The following is a 17,266-nucleotide window of genomic DNA, read 5'->3' as shown; positions in this document are numbered from 1 at the left end:
CATGATAAGAATTCGTTCATGATATAGATTCCGTTCATGATATAGATTCCATTCATGATAAGAACTCTGATAAGATTCCGTTCATGATAAGAACTCGTTCATGATAAGATTCCGTTCATGATAAGAACTTGTTTCACGATAAGATTCTATTCATGATTGAATTCGTTCATGATATAAAATCTGCTCATGATATGAATTTGTTCATCATAAGAATTCGTTCTTGATAAGAGTCCGTTCATGATAAGAATTCGTTCATGATATAGATTCCGTTCATGATATAGAATCCGTTCATGATAAGAACTCTGATAAGATTCCGTTCTTTGATAAGAGTCCGTTCATGATAAGAATTCGTTCATGATATAGATTCCGTTCATGATAAGAATTTGTTCATGATAAGAATCTGTTCATGATAAGAATTTCGTTAATGATAAGAGTTCGTTTATAATAAGATTTCGTTCATGATATAGATTCCGTTCATGATAATAATTCGTTCATGTTAAAAATTTGTTCATTATATAGAACTCATTCATGATATAGATTCCGTTCATGATAAGAATTCGTTCATGATGAGAATTCGTTCATGATAAGATTCCGTCCATGATAAGATTTCGTTCATGATATATAGATTCCGTTCATGATAAGAATTCATTCATGATAAGAATTTGTTCATGATAAGAATTTCGTTAACGATAAGAGTTCGTTTATGATAAGAATCCGTTCATGATAAGAACGCGTTCATTTTTTGCATGTTAATTACTATAAAGACTTGATTCATTTTTTGCTTTTTCAGTTTTCGATTGATCAATCAATGGTAAATTGGTTCTCCATATTCATATCAGTTCATCTCTTCTTCTGCACCCAAGTTCTTTCATCTGAAGAAAGCTCTCTGCCATTCTTTTGTCACTGCATCCATGCATCAACCCATCATGCATAGATGAACCATTTATTGGGTCATCTCCAGTGCTTCTCTTGAAAGTTTCAGAACATCAAACAGAAGTTCTCTCCGTACTTCCTCCAATCCAGTGCGCAGGACAATATCTACACCATTATTTTTATTTTTTTGCAGCATACGCTCATGCCTTTGCACAAAGGAAAAGCACTCGGAGACTACATGATGAATGGAATCTTATCGCTGAAAAGCACTTTGAGTTACGTGGGGTTTGCTCAACCCTGAACCTTAACTACAGACTACAATCTCTTGACCCTGACCTGGCCTGGTGCAGATGCTTAAGTTGTAAACATCAATTAACTAACAACAGAGGCCAACATCAATTAACTAACCACAAAGGCCAACATCAATTAACTAACGTAACGTAGGCACCATTAATTCACCAAAAAGAGAGCACAACATCAATCAATTTCATGAACGAATAAGGAATTTTGTACTACGACGACTGAATAAATAAAGCTAGCCACAAACATTGCTATAAATAAAGCACTTGGCTTTTCTTATTGGTTGTGTGTACTTGGCTTTCATGAACTTCCTCAATTTTTGTTCGTACACGATGAGATTGAGAAGAGGCTTGCAGAGATACTAGGTCCAAAGACGGAAGCTCACAATGTAAAACCAAGTGAAAAAGAAGACCAGGAAAAATCAAGGAAGCTGATATTGTTATGCAAGCCACTAGCGCTTCCATAGGGCACATCATCTGGATATGACTTCAGCAGACCAGGCAGAACACATCACCTACAGAGATTCAACAACTATTCTTCAAGTTTTTTCTCTTTTTTTACCTGCTCATGATAACAAACAAGAGGCAAGGTTAATTCCAGAGTGAACTAAGGCAACACATGTATATTTTTCATTCTCTCTTATATAATAACAAACTAGAACAACAAGGAATTCTTAATAAAAAAGCTATAAACACTCCCAGCCTAGGAGAACTAGGCAATGGTTCCATCTTTCGATGTGCATCAACAACAAAGACCGTGTGTGTTGCTCTCGACCACAAAACACCATGCATATATTATTTCTCAAAGTTATGACAAGAAATAACAAACTTTCCGAAACTTCCGTGTATCTTATATTTGATATCATGTTCTACTACTCAATGCCGTTTTTTCGCACGATATTACCGTGCAACATATTATAGACGAAAACAAGAAAGCATCGAAGAACAGAAAACACGCTTGTCAAAATGCTTCTTATTTTCTTCATTTTTCCAGGGGTTTTTTGACATGGGAGATCGCGAGATATTTAAATAAACTTAAGTACAAGATAAGCTAAGTTATTGGTTAATTTAGGCTAATTAGCAAACATGTTCGAAAATTTTGACATGAACACTATTGTTTGCGTACTTTCACATCAAAGAGAGCAGCTTGACTAAGCATAATAATAAACCATAGCACCAAATCAACTACAACAACCGCACATTATGGTACCAAAGAAAGTACCACAGGGCATCAACTTGATGACCAACCATTCAAGATAGAAAAGGAAACTCACCCAAGCACATGGACTCGAAGAAGTACAAAGGTTGTCATTCAAGTGCTACTTGTTCTCAAAGAAAAAGTATCCGAAACTGCTCAGAACAAGGCAAAGTCGAAATATGATAGTTTCGCACCGAATGAACTATATCACTGTTTCTTTTTCTTCTTGGATTTCTTTTCTGATTGAGGCTTCAGCCGGTTTCCCTTGTTGACTCGATATTGAAGTAGACACTCGGAGGATCTTTCAAACCGTATGCTTCTCCTTCTTTCAGTTGTTTCCGCTTTTTGGCAGACTTCGTTTTTGAACTAATTTGCTCAACAGGTTCAGATACACTACCATCACCATTCAACCAGATGTTTACATTACTTACTTCAGGGAGCAATCCTTCCTTCATAGTATTCTTAAGTTGTGCTCGAACCTTTTCTTATTATTGGAGGGTCTTTGAGGGTGACAAGTTGTTGTCATCAGCTTGTCGTTCACCTTTATCTTCCGCCATCAACCTTTTGTGAAGTTTATGCACCTCTTCAATAAATTGTTTGCTCTTATTTGCATCCCTGCTTAAATCAGCACACACATCATTGACACTATTGAGAAGCATCGCATATCTTAATGTACTAGCAGATGCTTCAGCACCATGCACATCAATACACTGCTTTTCTCGTAAAAGCAGTTCATCCTCCCTGAATTTTATTGTCCATCTTGGCAATATGTATTCAGTTGGAATCTTCACAACATCAAACTGTGTGAACAATCTGAGAATGTGACAACAAAGTATTCCATCTTTTTCAAACTTTGCGCACTCACATTCATAGGTTTGATTTTGTCTATCAACACAAACAAAGTGAACACGTCTCTCCGATACTCAGTTTCTTGTAGTTGAACAACTTCTTCAACTCATACAACCCGTCCTTCACAATTTCATGAACACCAAAAGCCGTTGAATTAAGAAGCTCTGTGAAAAACTTCGAGTAGATCCCTCTTGTGTATATTTTTGCTGCATGCCGCTCAACGGGCTGATGGCACCAAAAAGTTGGATCCTGCTGAGTAGAGTGGAAACGGTCCTCATTCTCAATTTCCACAACATTTTCTTGGAAAATCTCATACTGCTTCAAGAAGTTCTCAATAGTATCTTTCCGCAAAGACATAATCTTTGAAGTTTGAGTTAAAGCTCTCACTTCTCCCCGTAGAGCGTGTGAATGGACGAAACTTCCTCCGAAATAAGCCGGAACAAACATTGCCCCGCACCCCCACATCCTTTTTAGATGCTCATGGTCACCGCAGCTTGTAAGTCCGAAGCATTTTCTTCCACCCCGTTTCAAACTCCAAGACATGAAGTGAATCCATTATAAGGCTCACTATTGTATCTTCCATGCCTTCTCTCTCCGACATGTATGCACTCGGTGTTTTGTTTCGCATTCTCGTAGGATGTGCCATATGCAAAACCTATGAAGAGCATCCCAAAACACCCTACTAACTCGCAACTTGAATGGCAAGCATCTTGATCTCGTTAAAATAAGCTTTGGTTTCTTCCCATCCATCACTTCGACAAAACTTTCAAATAGCCATTCAAAAGTATCTGCAGTTTGATCCTTCAGAAGAGCCCAACCAAATACAATTGTCCTCGCATTTCCATTGATTCCAATAATCGGGCCGAAAGGCATGTTGTACTTGTTAGTGCTGTAAGTTGTATCAAAACAGCATTATCTCACCATATAGCTTGTAATCCATTCTAGATTTTGCATCTCGTCCCGTAATAAAGATCTAACCATGCCTTCACCATCAACTTCCATCTTGCAACAAAAGCCAGGTTTGCTAAGTCGGATCTTTTCAATATAATTTAGAGCACATGCAATATCTCGTATTCCGCTTCAACTTCCTTTCAGCCTTGTTTCAGGTTGTCCATCTTCTTCTTCCCAAAGTTTATGTTTCCAAAGCTACCTTTCAATCTTCTCGAATATAGTCATTATTCGTTGAGGCTTCACCCTAATCTCTTGCAATAATTTAGATAGTAAAATTTCTTCCTCGACTCATGTATCTGTGGCTCAAGAAAAACTTTGTAAGGGAAGGAGAACTAGCTAACTCATGGTTGTGCTCGAGTGAACAAGAAATGATTTGCCAGCTGGTATGCACTAGTTTTACTCTGACGTGCATATGACAATTTGTTTTTGCAAGAACATTCCTTTTCCTTTTCCTTTCAGTTATATCCTTTGTTCGGCTTTTCCTACCCTTGTTGCACTCTAAGGTAATCTTCCTCGATTTATAATTCCTTCCTTTTATGACTGCAAATCCATGAACCTTCCCGTAAAGGTTAACAAACTTTACTGCATGTTCCAAAGTGGGGAAAACCATACCAACTTCTCGGTGGTTTCGCATTACCGATTTCTTCGAGAGTTGGAAATAAATAATCTTCATTAGGATTGGCTACATCATCTTCTCGAATCATTCTCATCTTCAAGCACAACCTTCAATATTTTGTTCCACAATCTCCAAGACCTACAAATAAAAGAGTAGACATAAAACATCGATGAACATCGATTTAATACTTTTAAACAAGGAATTTTAATGAATGCAATCGTAAACATATTAGTACCTTATCCAAATCAGTTTCAATATCTTCCGGTTGGCCAACCAAATTATCATTACAAGCATTCTCCCCACTATTTTCGAAACAGTGAACTGGCACAAATTTTTCAAACACAATTTTTTAATATGATGCTTTTGGCACACAAACTAAAGAAATGCATAAACACATATTATCCGTGAAACTAAAGAAATGCGTAAACACATATTGGAAAACTAAAACAAGAGGAATAGATAGGACAACTAGCTACACAATATTATCTCGTAAATCAAGAAAGTGCCGGTACATTAAAACAAAGGGAACATATAGAACAACTAGTTAGGCAAAAAAAAGTGCTTATATAATACAACTTCATACATATACCGTCTTTTTGTACTAAAGAATCACCGCACATAAAAAGGAACATGACAGTAACAAATAGTTAGGCAAAAAATAAGTGCTTACAAATTCTTAGAAGTACAGACTAAAAAAGGATATTGTATGACCTATAAATTCTTAAAAGTACAAACTAAAAAGGGATCCTAATGAAGATACGTAGTTACCTCCGAGCTAGTTGATGCAATCAAGCACAGTTTCATAATATTCTCGTACATCATTATGAATGAAATCTTCGTTCCTTTCAATTACTTCGTACAAACCCTGCTAAAATTAAAGATAAAACATGTAGGACTTATTTTCTAAAACGATTTATTTTTGTTTTTGCTAAATTAAAGAAAATAATTTGACAAGTGCGTTATATTTTTTTAACACACCTGGGTATGTTTCCTCATCTCTTCATACAAGACATACTGGTCAAATTCATCCATAGCTTGATCTTTTTTTTCATTTGAAGAAGTCATGGCAGTCTTTGCATTCTACATTTTTAAGTATACATTAAATAACACAAACTAGCAAAATCAATGCAATAATAATTAACCCATTTGTTTTTACCTTGGCAATATCGTACTCCATAACATTGATTGAACCTATAGCACGTGCAAGAGGATTACGCTCTTTTTACCTATTTTACCCCGTGTTACAAGTAACATATGTTTTCTCGTTAGTTTATACTAAATTGACATCGCAATGGAAATTTTTTCGTAAAAAAAACATGTTATCAAGACCTCGTTCACTAGTTTTTGATCTCTCGATTTTCTTCATTTTTTTTTCTCTCGATTCTCTCTGAAATTACTTATAGCCGCTTGAACTTTATCAACATTTTCCACTTTTTTCATGTTTTCTCGATTGATTTTCCATGGCAAAACCTCGCAAAATATAATTATTCAGATAAGATAAGAGCTTTTTCTCAAATAATTTTTGCACTATGTTATTCTCTCTGATTCTATATGATGGAAGAAAACTATAGACGCTAAAAAGCAGGAAACAACAATTCGGATGCACATGTACAAGAAAAACTATGAAGAGCATCTCAACTATGAATTATTCTAATTGAATGACAAGTCAAAGTATTACCGATCAAGACTCACTAAAAACTAGGGACATAAGGGAAGAACAGGGAAACACTAAAAACAAGTCAAGCCCATGTTTCAGTATGTAACTATCATCAATCACAAGGTGTAAAAGCACTAGACGAACGAATTTTTTTGGAGTAAACTTTTTGTAAGCCTAAGTTAAGAGGTTCTTTCTATACCCCAAAGTCTAAATATGAGACCTGCATCCCACATATTTTTTTAAAGGACAATCCTTGAAAATAAAGTTTCCAAGACACGATACAGTTGAATATGTTTGTTACAAAAAAAGTAATAGCAAGAAAAATACAATCAACAATTACAATATAGACAATGGGCCAAGAACTCTAGTTGTTACAACATATTGCCTTATTAGAAATCTAGTTGTACTCTAGCAAAGATAGGAACACAAAGTATCGCATCATCATTTTTTCATCTTCCCCAAAATCCTCATTATTAACCGGTTCTCGATCCTAGAAAACATACCTTATAGGACATATACTACCGCGATATTTCTCTTTCTCTTAGCTACGCTTGGTTATACTCCTTCTAATAGGAATAATCTATCAATCCTAGAGTTTAACCTCTAAAGTATTACATTTTGCAAACCGTTAAAGATGGCATCTCGCCTACTGGATGAACTAACCGGAGGCCGTGGGTCGTGTTAAGGATTAGCTGTTGCATACCATGAATAGTATGATGTAATTGGCAAAAATTGAGAATCTCGGTTAATGTTTGGCAAAAATTCGTCCATATTTGTAAGAATAATTTGGCAAAAATTGAGAAACTCAAGATGTACAACACATGTGCAGTAATTTCCATCAAACCGTACTTGTTGACAAAATCAATTGAAAGATATCTGTAAGAATACCGAAGTTAATTTAGGCTAACATAATCTTTGGTACGTACATATTGAATTTTTAAGAAGAGCACCGGTGATCAAGAGGTAATAAGATAATGATGAAGGTATCATACAACAGGGAATCCCGCAAGTCAAAATTAAGCTTGGAGATATACCAACACCCACCTATCGTTCCTAAACTAAATCAAGCATAAGGAACAAAGCTACAATGTTTCAGCTTCCTAATAGTACTAATTGCTCTAACAGAGAACTGAATCGAAATCGGCTGACCATGTGCGACAAGAAGAAGAAGAAGACGAAACCTGTGTGCGTGAAGATCGACGGATTTTAAGGAGGAGCGATGCGGGGGAGGAAGAAGATCATATGTTCGTCCGGCGTGGTAGATCGTACCTTCCTCCGCATCTCCGGAGGAAATTCGTATCCTTCTTCCTCAACCAGGAATTTGTCGAGCACCGGAGGAGGTACCTCATGATCCAACCTCTCTGGGACGATTTTTGTTTTATATTTTCTATATGTTTTGTTGTGCACGACAAGGATATAATGATACTTTTTGCAATTTAGACCCTGCAAATTTCTAAACCTCGCAAGAATAAGTGGTATGCAGACACTTCCATGTGGGGCCATAGCCATAAGTGATTCTTTCCGGACAACAATTAGAAAAAACCAGCTTTCCCCTTTCATTTCTACATCACGAGCATCTCCATCTCAGAAACGAATCCCCTTATCCTCCTCTAGATCTTCCGAAGTTCTCTCCCAAATCTGACCGCACTTCAGCTCGAGAAAATTCTTACTGCAGCGATTACTTATGGCGATCCCTCCTTCTAGCTAGATCTAGAGGAAGAGTCCTTCAGCACCCCTCCATCTCCACACCAAAATCGTTAGTAGTTTCGAATACGTAGAGGAATAGGTTCCTTCACTGCGTTTTCAGGTACGTAGATGGATGTTTTGATGATTGGACCTAAGATGTTTTTAGATCCACTTCATTTTTTGTTGTGTGCTTGGTAAATCTAGTTATAGCTGCTCACGTAAATAAATCTTTTTGTACAAATTCTTGTCAACATGCTTTCCCCTATACGCAAATCTGCTCAAACAATTCGTGCCTACCCCCAATCTTTTAATTGTTAAACAATTTTTTTTAACAAGGTTAGGGTGATGCTATTGCAAATGAAATCAAAACTGCCATGATTAATGGTCTCATGACAATGTATGAAATTCATACTGTTTGATCATCTAAATAAAATGTCAGTCTCTTTTCCACTTAGATACAGACTGATTCGGTGTTCAGTCCGCAAAACCATGAACCTTTTTTATAATCACCGAAAATGAATCACAATTCAGAAACTTTGATCAAAACGTAGGTGGGGCATGAACCAACAAACAAGCATAACTTCGATGGAAGAATCGAAACCGCACATAAACCAACACATGCTGTTTTTTCAATGAAAGTTTGATCACGCTTTAAATGTTTCATGCCCAACTTACAGGTTTTCGCATGAACCCAAAGAATAACGGATGAAATAGGCTAGTACTGGTGTTCAATTCACGCTTTGTCTGACAATACTAAGATGCTTCAAAATGTTATTTTCTATATTTTTAAAACAGAATTTTGCATTCACGCTTTTTCTGACAATCATCTTTCCGCTGTTTTTTTCTAGTACAGGTGTTGCTATATCTGTCCATCCGCTGTCCTGATGTTTCCTGTCCGTATGTGAGGCGAGGACAAACCTTTTTTCTTCATCTGGAATCACGACCGCAATTCCAAAGGTCTTTCTCTCTCTCTCTCTCTCTCTCTCTCTCTCTCTCTCTCTCTCTCTCTCTCTCTCTCTCTCTCTCTCTCTCTCTCTCTCTCTCTATCTCTCTCTCTCTCTCTCTCAGTTACAATCCTTTTTTCTTTTTTTTTTTCAAAATATTGTTGCTCAACCTCGGAAGGCATAATTTACTTTGTGTACTGTAACATTGGTTTCTATACCATAGTTAGGGCAGTTAAACAAAGATGTGTGTGCAGCCACCATGTATAGATTTACTTTGTATACTGTAACATTGGTTTCTATACCATCGTTTTTTTCGAATTTTATACTGCTCAGTCAAATATTATGCTAAGACCAATTTTTCATCGTCTATATTCATGAACAAGTAAGAACAAGTACAAAAATTTGTTCAAAATCGGTGCTCGTTCCTATTTTTAATCCCTGCAACATCTTTATTCTCGTTCCTATTGTTCCTTTTTAACTGTAAAATAACTTTTAAATCTCTTCCATCTTATTTCGTAGATGGAAACAACTAATCATAAAAAAAGGGATGGTCAGGAAATACTATGCACTGACATATCAACGAATAGTAAGAAGAAATATAAGGTATTTGCCTACTTTTTTTAAACTCATTTGTTTGTTTTCACATTTTAATTCTTCTAGTAAGACTATAATTTCGTATTTGAATATCTTTTCAGCGGCAAAATTCAGAATACACAAGAATATTTCTTGAAGCTTTGTCAACATTACCGCAACGGAGAAAAATATCATCAGGAGGCTTGGTTTTGGTTCTATTCTTAGTTTCTCGTGCTATAGCAATGTTCAAGAAATTTTTGAATGGCTAATGTACCAGTTTGATACAAACTCTGCAACTCTATCACTAGAAGATGGCTTCACCTTCACATTAACATCTCAATCTGCAAAAATGATACTAGGATTCCCCGCTGGTCCAAAAGCCGTAGTCGAACCGAATCAATGGAAAGCTCGGATTTCATTATGAACATTGTGAAAACACAGTACTCCAACAAGTACAACATTTATGTTCTTTGTCATCAACCGATTTGAATGAAGATTCTTTCATCGTGATTTTCATGCTCTTACTACTTACTCGCTTTCGTTGATCCAAATGCATCCGGCATCCCAAACCCTCGCTTATTATCACATTTTGGAAGATATTTCTTCAATCCCAAACTTAGACTCGGTGTTCTTTCACACTTAATTGCCTCGTTACGATCTATCAAGAAATTCCTGTTCGTGAAAAAGCAAAACATAGAGTTGGAATCGGAGGTTGCAAGATACTATTAGTGGTAAATTAAATAATTTTCTTAATTTATGTTAAGAAAATTACTTGTTGTGCTAATTTCAATATCTCGTCTAAGTTCTTCTTTCCTTTTATTTTTTATATGTCTACGGATATCGTACTTTGAGTTTCTAATAACCTCGTAGTTCAACTTGGGCAACAAGTGTACCAAGGTTACCCTCGTGGACAACCCATGTCGTAAACTCATACATCGCTCTTGATTCACAACAAGGAAATAGCAAATGTTTTGGAAGACTATCTGTAAGTACTAACTACATTTTTTTTTCTGCTAACAAACCATATTCTCACACTAGTTCAGATGCAAAAGCAATAATATCGCCTTTTCTACTTCACTTTTTGGAGAAAAAGCACATAACATCTACACCATTCAAAGGAAGTAAGCAGCAAATAGAAATTCCTGCAGAAATAAAAGATTACATGGAACTAAAATTTCAAGGAATTGCTTCATTTCAGGTCAGCAGAAACTCATATGATTACTTATAATTTTTAACCACAAACAGCTACATATTTTCTTTTTATTACTTTTTTATAATGTTCATACTTTTCATATCTCATACCATGTCCTTTTTCCAACATAAAGGAGAAGAAGAGGTTGCAGTCACTGGTTTACAATTTCTTCCATAAAATGGTTCAAAACTTCATTCCAATTGTTAGAGGTTATGTAGATGACATTCAACTAGTTTCATCTACAACTAATAAACAAGAAGTTGATCCTACTTTTGAGAACGAAATGCATTTTTCTACTCAAAGAAATGAGAATGCAACAACCGAAGAAAACAAGTCAGAAATGGTTGTATACAAACAGAAGAAAGAAGTATCAGAAGAACAGATGGAGCAATTCTTCCAGGATATGTTATTTTTCCATCAAATTCAAGTTCCCAAAGACAATTACAATACTAGAAGGGATTTCCATCAAATTCTATATAAGTTCAGTCAAGGTTGTTCAATTGGAGAACATTTTGATGGTTTTGATCTACCAAATCTTTATCCTGATTACGAATCAAGTTTGCTTTATCCGAACGACATGGTGTCAACAATCAATTCAAATGATACACCCGTACAGTTCTCGAATACCTTAATCAATTTAAAGAAGGTTAGAAATCTCTTTCTCTACTACTTTGTCCCCTGTTTTTTATTTTATGCTACTACATCTCCTAATTTCTTTGACTTTGAACTACACGCAATATATTGTATTTTATTAACAACTATTTCTTTTTTTCATATTCATACAGAGCTATCTTTAGAAATAAAAAATCAAAGGATATCATATCCAACAATGGATCAGAACTGCAAGTTCTCTCTTGATAATTTTGAATTCTACTTGCCAAGTGCAGAACAAACATTTCAAGGTAAAATTGTTACTGTCATTTTTTCATTTTTTCATGAATGGTTAACTATTTTTTTCAGTATAATGCTATATCACTATATTTTTTAACTCTGTTTTTTTCTTTTTTTGTGTTTAAGGAAATGATGAGAAGTTGAATGAATTTCTCAATACCAAGAATGAAAATTGGAAACCAGAGAACCTTCTATCAAATAATAACCAAATAAGTAATTGACTTCAAATTTATTTTTTTATATATAGATATTCTTTATAGCATTTTTTTTCAAATGCATTACTAACTCATGAAAAAATCATGAATAGGTAATGTCACACCAAAAAACAACATGCAATCTATTGGTCAGAGAAAAGATCGAGATGATAAATACGTTTTTTCTCTAAATGAAAGGCTTCTCGGTAAAAGAATTCCTCCAATTACTGATGAAAATAAAGGAAATTTCCCTTGTTTCAATCTATTCCAAGAAGACAATGCAAACATGTCTGGTCATACCTATTCCTCGGTTAGTGCTTTTTGTTATTTGCATTTTGTATAAATTGTATTCTTTTCAATTTGAAAAGCAATTGATCATCTGTTACATATTTTTTTCAATTTGCAGCCAGGATCAAAACTGAAAGCAATTGATCCTCTCTTACACATGGTCCTTGATCAATGCGGGCAAGAAATATTAGGAGGACAAAGTAGTATCAAGCTGAAAACTCCTTTCATTCCTAGCAGCAAAATGAATTTGCAACCTGTCATACCTCCGCAACAAGTTATTTTCGCCACTGCATATGAGCATGAATTTTACACAAAACTTATAAGCTCCAAAACAGAAAGCAGGTACTTGTTCTAATCACTCCATATATAACTATGCATATATAACTAATTGCAACATGAGTATGCAACATATCATTGCTGAGTAGCATGTATTCTTCATATAAAACATATTCTTTTATTTTGACAGCCCAAGAATTTTTGAAATTAAAAGAGTATGGGTAGATCAGAGAACGTTGGCGCTATCTATGAACCCAGGAGGTTGGATCCACCCCTGTGTAATGGATTGTTATGGCATGTTAACTACAACAGAGCAACTTCATCGTAAAAAAGAAGGAAAAATTGGTGACAAGGAAATCCTAATGCATGTCGTCATAAAAGAAGTCACGGTTTGTATCATCTTACTTAATCATATGACACATGACATTTCTCCCTTTTTTTAATGACTGAATTTGAATTTAAATTCTGTACTTGCTTCCTTTTGTAACTTCGCACAGAAATTACTGATGGACCCCAACATGGATTGTTCAGATCCAGAATATAAAAGGATTTTCTCACTAGATTATGTTGGCTACAGATTGGAAAACGCAGGACTGGTATTTTTTTTATCCATCTGCTTTTTTCCACCTAAATTAATAATGAGAAAATACTTCTTCACTTTCCTCATAATGTATCAATTAATTTTCTTTTGAAATCTACTATATGTAGGTACACATTCCGTGTCCAATTGGGAAAGAGTGGATACTTATTGTCGCAAACTTCATCGATAAATCATTCGATGTATTAAATCCTGATTCAGGAGTAGGAAAGTTCTCTGCAGTAGTTAACACTGTGATATTCAATTTCAAACAATTATTTGTCAAATGTTACCCTGGTTGCTTCAAGTTCAACATACATGACTTCAGTGTTAAATATGTTCATGTTCCTAAACAAAACTTTAGGTGATTACAATCACTGCTTTCTATTTTTTATTAAACATTTTATTGCTTGTGTTTTAATTATACATAAGCTTAACAGTGCATATCCATTTTTCCTCTTTTGAGCGCAGATATGACTCTGGAATCTTTGTGATCCAATACATGAGGTGCTACAATGGAGTTGAAGTAAAACAATTCTCAAATGTAATTTACTCTTCCATTTTAGAATTCTTGAACTTCGTGGTTTACAAAATACAATAGTAAAATCTAGAATTCTTATTTTCCTATCTCTTTTAACTTTTTTATAATCTGTATAAAGGTTGACTTGCAAGCAATCCGAGAAAAAGTCTCATGTCAGCTAGTGATAAACAAATTTAATGAGCAACAGGTGCCAATAGCACGAGAATTTATTTCAAAGCATGTAAGTATAGTTATTTTTTAGTAATATATCAACTTCTATGCACTGACCATATAGAAATCCACAGCATGACAATTCATTTTTATGTAAAGTTTGTCTATTCTTTTTCACAGGCTCCACATCTTCTTCATTGATTAAGTTGGCATTTATTTTTCAAGGAGGCAGATGATGTATTGAAATTGTAAGTCCCTTTCAAGTTACTTTTTTCTTTTCTGAATATATGATTTTCTTCCAAAATGGAAAAGGCTCATCTCAACAAAAGACTTTGCTATGCATTTTCTGTCTGAATTGGTATCTCATATGCATTAGATCTCACTATGTTTCTTTTCTCTAGAATGCGTCGTGAACATGATCTATTGCTTAGAGTTCACTCCATAGAATACAAAGCATTGACCCCATTTTCTATATACATTTTGCGCTTTCTAAGAAGAAACGTGTAGCTCTGTTTTTGTACCAATAGGTTTGATGCTGATAACTATTACCTGTACAGATAAACAATTTATTTCTCAAGCACTCTTTCCAGCTTCATCCGCCCCCAGCGTTAGGATGCGGACTATTTTCGATGTTTCTTCATTGCAGTTGCTATAGGTTTGTTGGTGTTTCTCATCTCGACGTCGGGGCATTTTCGTCGTTGGTTAGATTTAGGGTTCCAGAAATCCGCCTACCACTACCTCCACGGCCAGCCTCTGCCTGCCAGCTCCCGCCAATGCTTCAGAGAAAAAGGAACAAATTAAGTAGTTCATAAATTTAGTAATCCGCCCTCCAGTTCAACTGACTATGATAAATGTTTGTGTTAATGCTTCAGTTTTTCATTATCCGTACTACATAGTAGAATTGCTTCAGGTTTTTCAAACATTACCATCAGGATTTTCTAACATTTTCCCTAATATCTATTTAAATGTAGATTTCCCAGAGAAGCATGGAGATGATCATTTTGTCAAGTTACAAGCACTGCTATGCTTTTTTTGCGAGAGGTTCTCACCATTTAAGATATCAGATGAACAAATTTTAACATCACGAGAGAGTTTCCCCTCGTATTAAACATATTTTTCCATATATTTTTGACTTATGTAGCTTAACTGTCTTATGTATACTTGGCATTTCAAGTTGGCAGATGAGACATTTTCAAATTTCCTCTACCATTTTTCAAGGCTGTGTTAGCTGAATTTACAACTTACCTTTTGATCTAATAATGCTTCTTACTTTGATCTTTACAGTTTGTTTTTCTTTATGTTTCTTTTAAATTTCGTATTTGAAATCTATCAAATCTGAAAACTGTTTCAAGCGGTTATTAGATTGATAACTGTTGTTTGTATATAAATTTCAGTTCATACAATATGTTTGTAGACAGAAGATTCAAATTTATTATATATGAATTTTCCTATATCTGTTTTTTTGTATATTTTCAGTAAACTGTCACGAATTTGATGAAACGCTAGTGTGAGAATCAAATGTGCTGTCCAAATAATCAAACGTACTGAAAAAATTGCTAGCAACTAGATTCGAACTTGCTCCGTTCAGAAGCAGTCCACCGAACAGCGAAATTCCATTTGCTACCGATGACAATCGAACTCAGCTCGATAACGAAACAGCGAAACGAATCAGTCGAACGAAACAGCGAAACAGCGAAACGAATCAGTCGAACGAAACATGGGCCGGCCCAACAAAGACCAGGGGGGTGGTCGGTGGCTGTTACGCACCGACCAGGTCGGTATAAAGCAGTTCCCGTGTGCGGTGGGTTCGCTGCCACCGACCAGCTCGGTGAATAGGAGCACCCCTGAAGAGGAAGGGGAAAAAAATAACGTGAGAGAGAGAGGTGGGCTGCTCGCTGTGGCTTTAGTACGGCTGAGTTGGGCCAGCTTGCATGCGTGCACGCAGGGAGAGAAATATGGCCGGCAGTTGGGTCCTTACTCCTTAGGTCTCATTTTTATTTTCCAATTCGTTTTTTTTTTCTGTTTCATAAAGGTCTTAAAAACGTGCTCAAATTCAACTCAACCAAATTAGGAAAATATATAGAAATTCAAAAATTCTATTGGATTTAGAAAACATTGTTTTAGTACAAAATTTATTTATAGAAAATATCTATATGCACTTTGGCCACACATGGCTATTCATGCAATTTTCCAAATATAGTTTGGGTTTTATATAATATCCTCAGTCAATTCAAACATGCGAAAAAATGCAGAAAACTATAAGTTCATACGAGAATCATCTTGACATCCAAATGAAATGAAGAAGTCATATTATCTTCTCTCTCTCTTAAAATAAGTTGTGGGAAAACATTTTGAAGGGTCCACATATTCAAATAATGACATTTAATAGTCAAATGAGACATTAAAAGTACTCCACCATAATTCGAAAAAGTTATTTTATTCCCTCTCTTTAATGATTCAAGTGAGATTGGACAATTAATTTTAAATGCCACCAAGGAATCCAAATGGTAGGAGAAAGTTACAAACAAGTTGGTCGTGTTAACCCACTCATATAAAATGTTTTTAAATCAAAGTTGAGAAAATTCAAACAGGTCACCAAGAGTTTCTTTTCATTCAAAATTTTCAACGAATTCAAATAATCCAAACTACTTTTATTTTATTAATTTAGCATGGACCAGCGGACCGCCATCTTGCAACCAAGGAAGGCACAAACGTCGGTGTTGGGCCCTCTTCCATGGAGAGCCGCAGCCAACACCAGTGCCAACACCCGCCACAGATGATCTGATCCCTCTTCCATTTGATTTTCATTCTATTCACTGGGGCATTGTAATATGTATGGCTAAACTTAACGGCGTTTGGGTGACGGGTTGGCCGAGACATTTATATTCCCGTGACTGAGACATTCAACAGCTAGGTCTGGTAGTTCTATCTCGTGTGCCACGGCCACCACAGCACCACTGTTATGATCAACACGAGTACATTAGCTACAAAGCAAATGTCAACTCGTGACATTTGCATGCAGTCGTTAATTGACCTCGCCCTGGATCAGCCCTTGAAGTCACGTTCACGTACATGTGAGTATGTGACCTCGGTCCCGAAAGAGCAGCGCACACAAAGCTCGCCTCCCAACCAGCGCGCGCCGGCAAGCCATTGTTTTGTCCCCCCGGCCGGCCGCGTCATGCCATTTCCATTTCCATTGGCCATTGCTCGCGTGCTCTGCCGATGGATGGGCCGCGGGGAACGTGCCGAGCAGCTAACTATTTCTCTCCTTTGCCCCGGCCGGCGCGTCGCGCGTGCTGCTGCCGCGTGACATCCATGACTCCGTACTTGAGCTGTGTCGATCACATGCTACCTACTGGGCGGACCCAGGACACTCAATTTTAGATGGGGAAAAGGGTGCTAAGCTGTGCCAAATCATTAGTACTACTTCTTCTGTCCAAAAAATATTATAAATTTAGATACATTTATATTTACAAATCGATGACCTTTTTAGGATAAAGAGGTTACTATT

At 36.0% G+C, this 17,266-nt stretch overlaps 1 long non-coding RNA gene across 1 annotated transcript; it reads left to right on the top strand.

The window, feature by feature from the left end:
- The first annotated feature begins 13,741 nt into the window (after positions 1 to 13,741).
- Positions 13,742 to 14,967, top strand: LOC124681778. The gene is made up of 3 exons (XR_006996017.1): positions 13,742 to 13,825; positions 13,936 to 14,003; positions 14,727 to 14,967. It is a non-coding gene; the product is annotated as an uncharacterized LOC124681778 (long non-coding RNA).
- The last annotated feature ends 2,299 nt before the right edge of the window (positions 14,968 to 17,266 follow it).

This window comes from Lolium rigidum, unplaced genomic scaffold (assembly GCF_022539505.1).
Source record: "Lolium rigidum isolate FL_2022 unplaced genomic scaffold, APGP_CSIRO_Lrig_0.1 contig_55932_1, whole genome shotgun sequence".
In the NCBI taxonomy this organism is placed as follows: Eukaryota; Viridiplantae; Streptophyta; class Magnoliopsida; order Poales; family Poaceae; genus Lolium; species Lolium rigidum.
Note: the sequence above shows the minus strand (reverse complement) of the source record. Positions and strands in the feature narration are given on the sequence as shown.